The sequence below is a fragment of the Amaranthus tricolor genome, chromosome 2 (assembly GCF_026212465.1).
Source record: "Amaranthus tricolor cultivar Red isolate AtriRed21 chromosome 2, ASM2621246v1, whole genome shotgun sequence".
NCBI lineage: Eukaryota > Viridiplantae > Streptophyta > Magnoliopsida > Caryophyllales > Amaranthaceae > Amaranthus > Amaranthus tricolor.
In genome coordinates, this window is record NC_080048.1 from 28,076,812 (window position 1) to 28,087,254 (window position 10,443).

Here is a 10,443-nt window from a genome sequence, read left to right on the forward strand (position 1 = left end):
TCGTTGTCGCTTGTCGGATTGATCCTATTCGTCTTCGTCATCATCATGTGGTTGATTAGATGCTTCCGCTGACTCTCCTCCTGACGATGATGTAGTTGTATCCATCATCATCCATGGATCATCATCGTCATCTTGATCATCATCGTTCCTTAGTCCTTGTGTTCGAATCTCAGCTTGATCCCAATCTTTCTTGCAAACACATATTTGAATACTATGTGGAGCAAGACGAGATCGCTTTTCATCCAAAACTCTTCTACCTGCACTAAAAGCAGACTCCGACGCAATAGTTGACGCGGGAATTGCAAGGACATCCTTTGCAATTCTCGATAAAATGGGAAATTTAACAGATTTTTCTTTCCACCACTCCAAAATATTATAGACACTTGGGTCTATTTCAAAGTGGTGTTTAAGATAACTATCTAGTTCTAAATATGTGGTCGAGGAAGAAGAAGATCCTACAAAACTATCATCTTGAGTCATTATGTTAGCTATTACTGAATTATAGAAAGTGGGACGAGCCGAAACGCTAGCACGCCTAGACATATCGCGTTTCGGGTTATATACACTAGCGTAAAAATCATACAGTTCAGCTAAATATTTTTTACATGTTCCTACATAATATTGTACATCAGAAGACGGGCGATCTAACGATTGATAATAAAATCCTATTACTTTAGTTAGGACCTCAGTTTTAAAACGTGGGTCCAAAATGGTTGCGATTCCATAAATATAAGGAAAATCGGTAAAATATGATTTCCATTTTTCCATCATATCTGCAAGAATCGGCCTTAATTGTGGGTTAGTATCTTCATGTGTATGTTTAAGTAGATGATAAAAAATAGTAATACATTCACTTATTACTAAGTGAACGTTCGGTTCATAAACATAAGAAAAAATCTTAGTCGCGTGGTCATACGCTTCTAATATGTTATGTACACCTATTGCTAATTCCCAAGTTTTATCAGCTATGAAACTATCTGTATACTCACTATATATTTGTGTTATTACTGGGCAATAAGCAATCGCCTTTCTTAATAAATCGTTGGTTGAGCCCCAACGTGTAGGAGTATCTAATGACCAATACACTTTTTTAAGTTGGTATTGGTCACATAATTGTTTATATCTTCTTTTTATCTTTCCGATCCTAAGCCATTTCACTATATCCCTAATTGGTTCTAATAATTCACTTAATTGTTTTATGCCTACTTGACAAGATAAGTTAACTATATGCGCACAACAACGTATGTGTAATAAGCTACCCCCAAGGATTAAACTAAAGGCAGGTTCGTTAAACAAAAGTTCTATACATTTAATGTTTGCGGTTGCATTATCAGTTGAACAACAAAATATTTTATCTAATAAGTTCCATTCTCTACATATCTCTACTAATCTATATTTTATGTTTTCACCGGTATGTCTTTCTGGCATTGTCTCAAAAGCAATTATTCTTTTTTGAATAATCCAATTTCGATCTATCCAGTGTGCTGTTACACACATATAAGGTTCTAAATGTGGGGGAGCAGACCAAATGTCAGTTGTTATGCTAACCCTACCATTAAACGATTTAAACATTTCAACTAATTCATAGCGCATTGATTCGTATAATTTAATTGTGCGTCTTTTAAGAGTGCTCCTAGGGATTGCTCTATATTGTGGTTGCAATTGTTGTCTAGTGAGACGCTCGTATGCCCTACTTTCACCGTGGTTAAAAGGCAATTCATCACAAATTACATACCTAGAAAATTCATCAATCATGTCATTACGATTATATCTAAAAGGCATACCTGTGTTGGAAATGTCCCATTGTGTCTGTCGGCTTCCACTTGTGGTCCCGCTGCCGCTTGCTGCATGAGTTTCTTTTGTGATTCCATGCTTCTTTGCCAAATGTTTGTTAAAAGATCCCGTTCCACCACCTAACACGTATTCACAAAACACAATAAATAAATGTTTATAAAATATGAATATATAATGTATGAATGTATTATGTATGTATAAAAAACTTAAAAAGTATTTACCTCTGGTGAAACTGTATGAAACTAAGGGCTTTACTCCTTGACTTTCACAAATTTGACAAGTGCATAAGAAAATATCTGGATTCTTAGTTGGTTCTTTTGTGAAATACGACCACACATGTGAAACAGCTCTACCACTAGGAGGTGGCATTGCCGGAAAAGGTTGTCTTACTGGTTCATCTTCATCTAAATAAATAATTTAAAATTATAAAACTATAATTAAATAAATAAATAATTTAAAGTTTAATTAATTTGAAGAATAAAATTATAAAACTAACCGATAGTTTGGAAATTGACTCGTTTACCACGAGCTTGTCTTTGTTGTTGTTGTTCTCCTTGTTCTTCATGTGATCTTGTTGATGACTGTCGAGATATATGTATCCCAATTGGGGTCGTTGGTTCCTCTTCTTCATCAATTTGTATATCTCTTTCCACTTCTTCTGCATAATTATGTAACTCCGGGTCGTACCCTTCCGGATAATTATGTTCATAATTATAATTACTAATGGAGGGTGTTGTTGATACCGACGGAGTAGAAGTGGCCTTTCTTTTGGAGGAACTGGAACCTCCTAATGATTTTGCCACTTTAGTAACTTTTTTTGTGGCTTTTTTCAAAAATGAAGACATGATTGATAATATTGAAGTAATAATAGAAATATAGAATTAAGAAATAAATAAATAATTAATTATGTAACTAACTAAATTAAGAAATAATTAGAAGACTAATTATGTAATTAAGAGAATAATTGCGTAATTAAAGAATTAAGTAGAGAGAGTAAGTAGAGAGAGTAGGAGAAGAGATGAGTTGTGAATGAAAATGATTGAAAGTGATGAGTATATATAGAGTATATCCCAACGGCTATAAACGGTAACAAACGGCTAGTTTTTTGGCGAACCGGTTCCATGGAACCGGTGGGCCGGTTCAACCGGACCGGTCCCGGTTCCGGTTCCACGGAACCGTTGAGCCGGTTCAACCGGACCGGTTCCGGTTCCACGGAACCGTTGAGCCGGTTCAACCGGACCGGTTCCGGTTCCAGAACCGGTTCCATGGAACCGTTGGACCGGTTCTCCCGGACCGGTTCCGGTTCCAAACCGCGGGTTTTTTTACCCGGTTCACGACGGTTTTTTCCGGCGGTTTCACGGTTCCGGCAATTTTTTTCCGGCGGTTTCACGGTTTCGCGGTTCGGAACCTGTCGCAAACGGTTCCGGTTCCGGATCCGGTTCCAAGCGGTTCGGGACCGGTTCGGTTCCGGGTAACCCGCCCCGTGGCCATGCCTAACTAAATTGCATGCGTTTCATTTTTCAATGTTTTAGGGAAAATCAATGACTTAAAAAAAAAGGAATTCTCAATTTAATGATCATCAATTCATCTCTAATTAAAGTTGCAGTAAATAAGAGCTCTTTGTTTTCCATAATTAAGTTGTATAATAAAAATAAATTTTTATTGTTGTACGCAATAAATATACTTCCTTCTATTCTTTTAAGTTGTCCCATTTAATTTTCTTACAATATTCATCGATCACTCTTAATTTGTATTTTATTCTTAATTTAGACGGCAAAATATAGTCAAGTGAGATTGTAATAGCCCGGATAAAGTTGACTAGGATATTTTACATAAAGTCGTAGTTCTCCAAGCGATATTCGAACCATTAAAAAAAGTTTAAACACAAAAATCCAAGGATTCGTTCCACCCTAAACGGGTTACATTCTGATGGTAGAGACATCAGTAATCATCAAACTATAGCAGCGAAAAATAAAAGAAAGATCTAAACTTAATTCTCGTACAACTCGAGAACCCCCTTAGGCCTCTAAAAGAAAAATAAAGCAATAAAATAGTCTATAGGAATTAAGGTTTTTTATGTTCGAAACCTACCAAAGTAAATAAGCGGGGTCTCAGATGCTAGGGATGAATCCTCACCCCCGAAGTCCCAGCCTGCAAGCAATCTGCTAGTCGTCAAAGACAACATCATCGCAAGTGCTCAAACCACGGTACATGTCAGAGGAAACAATCAAGATACATAATAAACACACATCAATTTATATCACAATCCACCTAGCATATGAAGGCTCTAATATAATTTATCATTCCCTTTTTAATTAATCCATTGTGTATTATGACTCATCTCGAATTATCCAATCACTTCCTCAATAATGAGTTTTGTAGAATATACACGGGAGAGCTAACCCCAAGGCAACTACCGACTAAGACGTCGCCAAGGTTAAGAGTATTCATAACCCTATTGGCTATCCTAAACCAATTTCTCCTTAAAAGGAGTTTCCATTACTATTAACTCATTATTCAGGGGTCTAAGTCCTTATGTGAATTTTATTCCCTAGTAACCAACATAACCCAATAATATAAATCATATAAAGGTGATATCCAAAATAAATGTACATGATCAACCTCAGCGTATACGTTCCTTTTAAGAGAAACACAAACTCAAAAATCAGGAAGACAGTTTAGTGACCCGTCACTAATTGAGACCTAACATCCTGCAACACCCAATGAAAAACACGTATTAGAGCGTATTCATAAAAACATCCAAGTGACTTCACACTGATCGTGACTTTACGTCCTTCAATAGTATTACTAGGGCTGTAAAAACGGGTTAAAAGGTCGGAAACAGGTCGGTCAAAAACAGGTTCGGTAAAAAACGGTCGGTCAAAAGCAGGTCGTATAAGTCTTTCGGTACCGGTCGGTATCGGTCGGTTTATTCGGTATCCGGTCGAATCCGGTTTTTTTCCTTGGCGGGTGTCGGTCGGTATGGGTCCGGTATTTATCAATCCGGTCATTACCGGAAACAGGTCACATTCGGTCGGTCAAAAACGGTTTTTTGCAGGTCGTAATCGGTATACAGATCATAACCGGGCAGTCAAAATCGGTAATCGGTCGGTCACAATCGGTATGCGGGTCAGAATCGGTCGGTCACAATCGGTCGGTTTTGGTCGGTATTGGTTCAGTTCAATTTAGTTGAACCGGGATTCAGTTCAGTTTTGGTTGGTATCGGTTCGGTTCAATTCAGTTAAACCGATATTCCGGTTAATTTGGTTGATATCGGTTCAGTTCAATTCATTTAAACCATGATTTAATTCAGTTCAATTATGTTCCAATTATTCTGTTCCAATTTGGTAAAAAATCGCATCGTGTTGCCTCATAATGTCATTGATCATGCGTTTATCCATGATGAGAATGATATATAGAAGGTGGAACCTCACATCAAGTTTTATAGATGTCGTTAGGTTATGAGTTTTATGACATCAAATTCAACTAATCAACTCCGTCTAAGTTAATTAATAGATCATAACATGTTAATTGATCGACTTCATCTAATATCAATTAGACAATTACAATTTACAACAATAATATGTTATTAATGTCACAATGTAAGTTTGTTAGATTGTCTTAATAATATATCTTCATCAGTGATTGAATTGACCTTCATTTGTCCATGGGGTGTGTTATTTTCAACTAATGTGATCGGTCATAATGATATGACTTGTTCTCATATATCTAAACCGTTTAAGTTTATACGAGATCTTATTTTACTGCGTGGATGAAGTCAACAATGTATTATAAAGTCGATCCAAGTTATTCGATTTGTTTTTCATTATAGTTCGTTCTATTTAAGTTAAATAATCGATCATCTACGCTGATAAGTTTGATTTTAAACGAACTCTATTTAAGTTAATTAATATATTTGATCATAGGTCTGGTTATTTCAACTTGATAAATTGATTATAATTGATATATATTTGATCATATCAGGTTAATTATTTTCAATTTGATAAATCATGTTGTTATCAATGTTGAGAATGATAGAAGGTGAAACCTCACATCAAGTTTTTATAAATGTGGTTAAGTTATGAGTTTAATATATATATTCAACTAATCAACTTCGTCTAAGCTAAGTTAATTAAGAAGTTTATTTAGAAACCATTAAATCAATGAATTACTCATATTTTAAAAAAAAAGTTTAGTTGTAAAAAAAAAAAAAAAACACATAAGATTATCCCATTGGTGCACAACCTCAATACATGGATTGTCAACTTGGCAAAAGGCATGATAAATCATAACCCTTCATTTTGAAATCAATTAATCTAAACCATTGATTAAACATACTCTAATATATTTAAAAAAAAAAAAAAAAAAAAAACTAATATGAACCGTTAGATCAAGGGATCTAATCTAAACCGTTGATAAGCCCAAACCCTAACAAACCCTAAACTTCGATTCCATTAAAAACAAACCCAAAAACAAAGAAAGCAAGCAGCCAAGCCTCACGCGAAATAGCGAACTCGCGAACTGCTCCTCGCCTCCTCCCAGCTTGCCTCGCCGGCTCGCCGCCCTGCTTTCAACCCACGTCGACGTCGTACCCCCAGTTCTAGATTTGTTGTTTGTTCTTGTTCTTCATTCTTCATTTGATTTTATTTGCGTTCTTGTGAATTTTTTTGACTTTCATTTAGTTCTTCGTTCTTCATTCTTGTCTTGTTTTTGTGCTTTCTTTCTGGCTTTCATTCTTCGTTTTTGTTTTAATTTAGTTCTTCATTCTTCATTCTTGTTCTTGTTACTTTTTATTAGCGTTTTTGTGCTTTTTTTTTTTAGTATCATTCGGTTTTATTTTGGTTACTTTTTATTTTGATTTTTGATTTCTTATTCTTGTTTTCATACTTGGTTTCATGTTCTTGTTTTTGTTATTGATTTCAGTTTTTGATTTTGATGGAGATTTCATTTTATTCAGATTTTGTTGTTAGGGTTTTGTTTCTTCGGACGGAGCTGCAGTTTTCCACTCATTTCACTGTAAGATTCAAATTTTATAATTGTTTTCATTCAAGTATTGATTTTCTATCCTGTTTTTTTTTTCCTACAATTTTGTGTCATTTTCGGATAATTTCATTGTTAAATGCTGCATTTTCGGATAATTTTCTATCCTGAGTTGATTGATTTTGTGTTGATTATATGGTTATAATTGAAATTGAAATTTTATTTTTTTAATTAATTGTTTGCAAGTTTTGATCTTGATTGAGTTTTATTATTATTTTTGTTGTTTTGAATTTCATTCATTAAGCTGTTGGACATGTCATAGGTGGTTATAGCGTGCTTTACGTGGAAATTGTGATTGGGTTTATCATCATTTTGGGATTTAAGTGTGTCATCTGTATAATTGTTGTAATTAGTTTGTTTGCTTTGGAGATATCTGTATAATTGTATAATTGTTGGGATTTAAGCGTGCTTTGCTTTGGAGACATGTCATAGGTGGGTTGTTTTCTATTTTTTTGTTCGTATGATGAATGTTTGGGTTAATTTGCTAAATCAGTTGCTAGATTCATGTTCATGTTGGCAAATAAAATCAGGTATTTTGTATGATGAATGTTCATGTTCAAATGTACTGTTTATCTTCTTGATGTTTTTAAAGTCGTTTTTTGCGCTCTAATTTTTTTTTTTTTTAAGGTATGGCTGACCCTGCTGTGGCTGTCCCCAAACAAAGAAGAGTTGTTAAACATAAAAAAATTACGTCACCGGTTTGGGATCAGTACCATGTATCGTACCCCAATGACGTACGGACGGTAACGTGTAAATACTGCGATTATGAGGCGGCAGCACCAGGTAGTGCAGGTACAACTAATTATAAACGTCATACTGAGGGCTGTAAAGGTTATAAAGAGTTCATAAAAAATAACCCAAACGCTAATGTTGTGTATGATCATGATACTTACGTGCTTAAGTTTGCTGATTCGATATTATATCATGGATATTGTTTGAGTATGTTAGAGCATATTAAAACTAGAGAATTGCATCGTTGGTTAAATCCTAATGTCAAAGATGTGTCTAGATATACGATAACTAAATGCGTAATGGGTGAACATGAAAAGTACAAAAAACTAGTATTTGACAATATGCAATCTTGTAAGAGTCGTATATGCTTAACTTGTGATGGATGGACAGCATGTACTTCGCGTTCATATTTTGCCCTTACTGCCCATTTCATCGATGATGATTATAAATTGCATTCCCTTTTGTTAAATTTTCGCCGTTTTCCCCCACCCCACGATGGTGAATCTATATTCATGTTTGTGAAAGGTTTGTTGAATGACTGGAATATAGGTAGAAAAGTTTTTTCAATCACACTTGATAATGCTTCCTCTAATAATAGGATGGTTGAAAAACTAAAACGTGGTTTGCACTCCTCTTCTCCTCTCCCTTTAGATGGCAAGTATTTTCATATAAGGTGTTGTGCTCATATTTTGAACCTTATTGTTAAAAAGGGTTTGAAACTTGTTGATAATTCCGTGACTAAGTTACGTGCGGTTGTTATGAGAAAGCTAAAATTGATAAAGGTTTGCAATCAAAGGGTAAATTAGTTTTGGATGTTTCCACTAGATGGAACTCTACTTATGACATGATTCATAGGGCTCTTGAGGTAAAGGATGCTATTGATTTATATCTTGTTCGTGAAAGGGATATTGATGTTGATATTATTTCTGAGAATGAGTGGGATACACTTCAAGATATTTGTGATTTTCTTGAGCCATTCTATGAGATTACCAAGCTTTTTTCTGGTTCAAAATATCCCACTGCAAATTTATACCTTTCTTGCATAATATGTATTGAAAAGATTTTGACTGATTCCCACCAAGATCCTAGTGATGCTGTGAGAAAGATGGCTGCTCCTATGTGGGAAATGTTTGATAAATATTGGTCCGATCATTCTATGGTTCTGTCTTTTGCCTTTTTACTTGATCCACGTTTTAAGATGACTTTCCTTAGTGATTATTATTCTATGCTGTATGTACCTACTGCAGTTGAACAAAAGGTAAATGATGTGCTTGCTGCGTTTGTTGCTTTATATGAATGTTATATGAATACCACTCAATCTGCTCCTGTTGCACCCTCTCGGTCAAACCTTGGTCCTCCTCGTCCGTTCCAAATGCGCAAGTTACGTCATGATTTTCCTCGTATTTCTGCATCTAGGACGGCGAGAGGTGATGTGGACTCTTATTTGGCCATGTCTCTTGTTGTTGATTATGATGGTTTTGATGTTCTTGAATATTGGAAGGGACAGTCTACCTCTTATCCAACACTCGCACTAATGGCTAGAGATATTCTAGCCATTCCAATTACTTCTGTTGCATCTGAATCTGCTTTTAGTGTTGGTGGTCGGATCCTTAACAAATTGAGATCTTCTTTGTTACCAAAAAATGTTGAAATTTTAGTGACAACGCGAAATTGGCTATTTGGGTTTGAACCCGAGGAAAATGCGAAGGAGATATTAAGTGTTATTGAGGAAAATAACACTGATCATGATGATAATGCTTCAGGTAAGTGTAGTGCTCTATGAAGATTTTTTTCTTGTAATTGGGTTTTTTACCAAATTATCATATCTGAGCGCCCAATTTATATTTTATAATTAATTTATATTTTTTTTATTTTATTTATTATAACTTTCTGTCGTTTTTCCATCTCATGCTCTTAATCATAATACTCAGTATCTGAAAGTTGTTACTTTTATATGATCTTAAGGTACACTAAGTTTGGTGGAGCAGTTCCTTACAGATTATTGAAAGGCGGTGTCGCATTGAGGACTAGGAGCAGGAGATCTAAGGTGGTGATGGAAGAGGAGGAAGAAGATGAAAGTGATGAAATGAGTTATACTTCTGAGAAAATTAAAGAAAAGTGATGAAATGAGTTATACTTTTGCAATTTCTTATGCATAACTAAAATTTGGAAAAGACTTTTTGTGTAGTTAGGATTATTGATGTTTATATTATTGGTAGGGAAAAAAATGTAATGGATCTATTTTAAATTTCGTCTAAACTATTAAATGAAATGAAAGTGGTTTATCAATTTCATAGGTTAATATTTTTTATTGGTTTATATTGTTATATGTTGATTTTAATACAGTATTAATTAGTCAGCAAATTAACCTGAACTTGGTACTTATATTGGTTGCAAAGTATGAACTATGTTTATGCAATTTTGCAATTTCTGAGTTTTGTAAAATTTATACTTAATTTTTTAGAAAAGAAAAAGGCTTTACTAAATTACTGAGTTAATATATATTAACTTATAATTTATATATTTATTTTATAAAAATTTATATTTAATTTAATTTTTATCATATAGAAATAATATAATTAAGTTTAATTTAATTATTTTATATAAAATTTTATTATATTTTGACAACTTAGAAGAATTATGTAGATAAGTTCGGTCCAAAACAGGTTCGGTACAAAACAGGTTCGGTACAAAACAGGTTCCAGGTTCGGTATAATACAGGTTCGGTACAATATAGATTCGGTCAAAAACGGTCGGTTAAAAACGGGTATTAAGCGGGTCGAAAACAGGTTTCGGTCTTAAAACAGGTTCGGTATCGGTCGGTCACGGTATGATAAAAACAGGTCGAAAACGGTTTTCGGTTTAAAACAGGTTCGG

General features: G+C 34.5%; 1 long non-coding RNA gene across 1 annotated transcript; it reads left to right on the top strand.

The window, feature by feature from the left end:
* Positions 1 to 9,223: 9,223 nt before the first annotated feature.
* On the top strand, positions 9,224 to 9,868 carry LOC130806782 (uncharacterized). Its single transcript, XR_009040372.1, has 2 exons — positions 9,224 to 9,329; positions 9,532 to 9,868. It is a non-coding gene; the product is annotated as an uncharacterized LOC130806782 (long non-coding RNA).
* Positions 9,869 to 10,443: the final 575 nt, after the last annotated feature.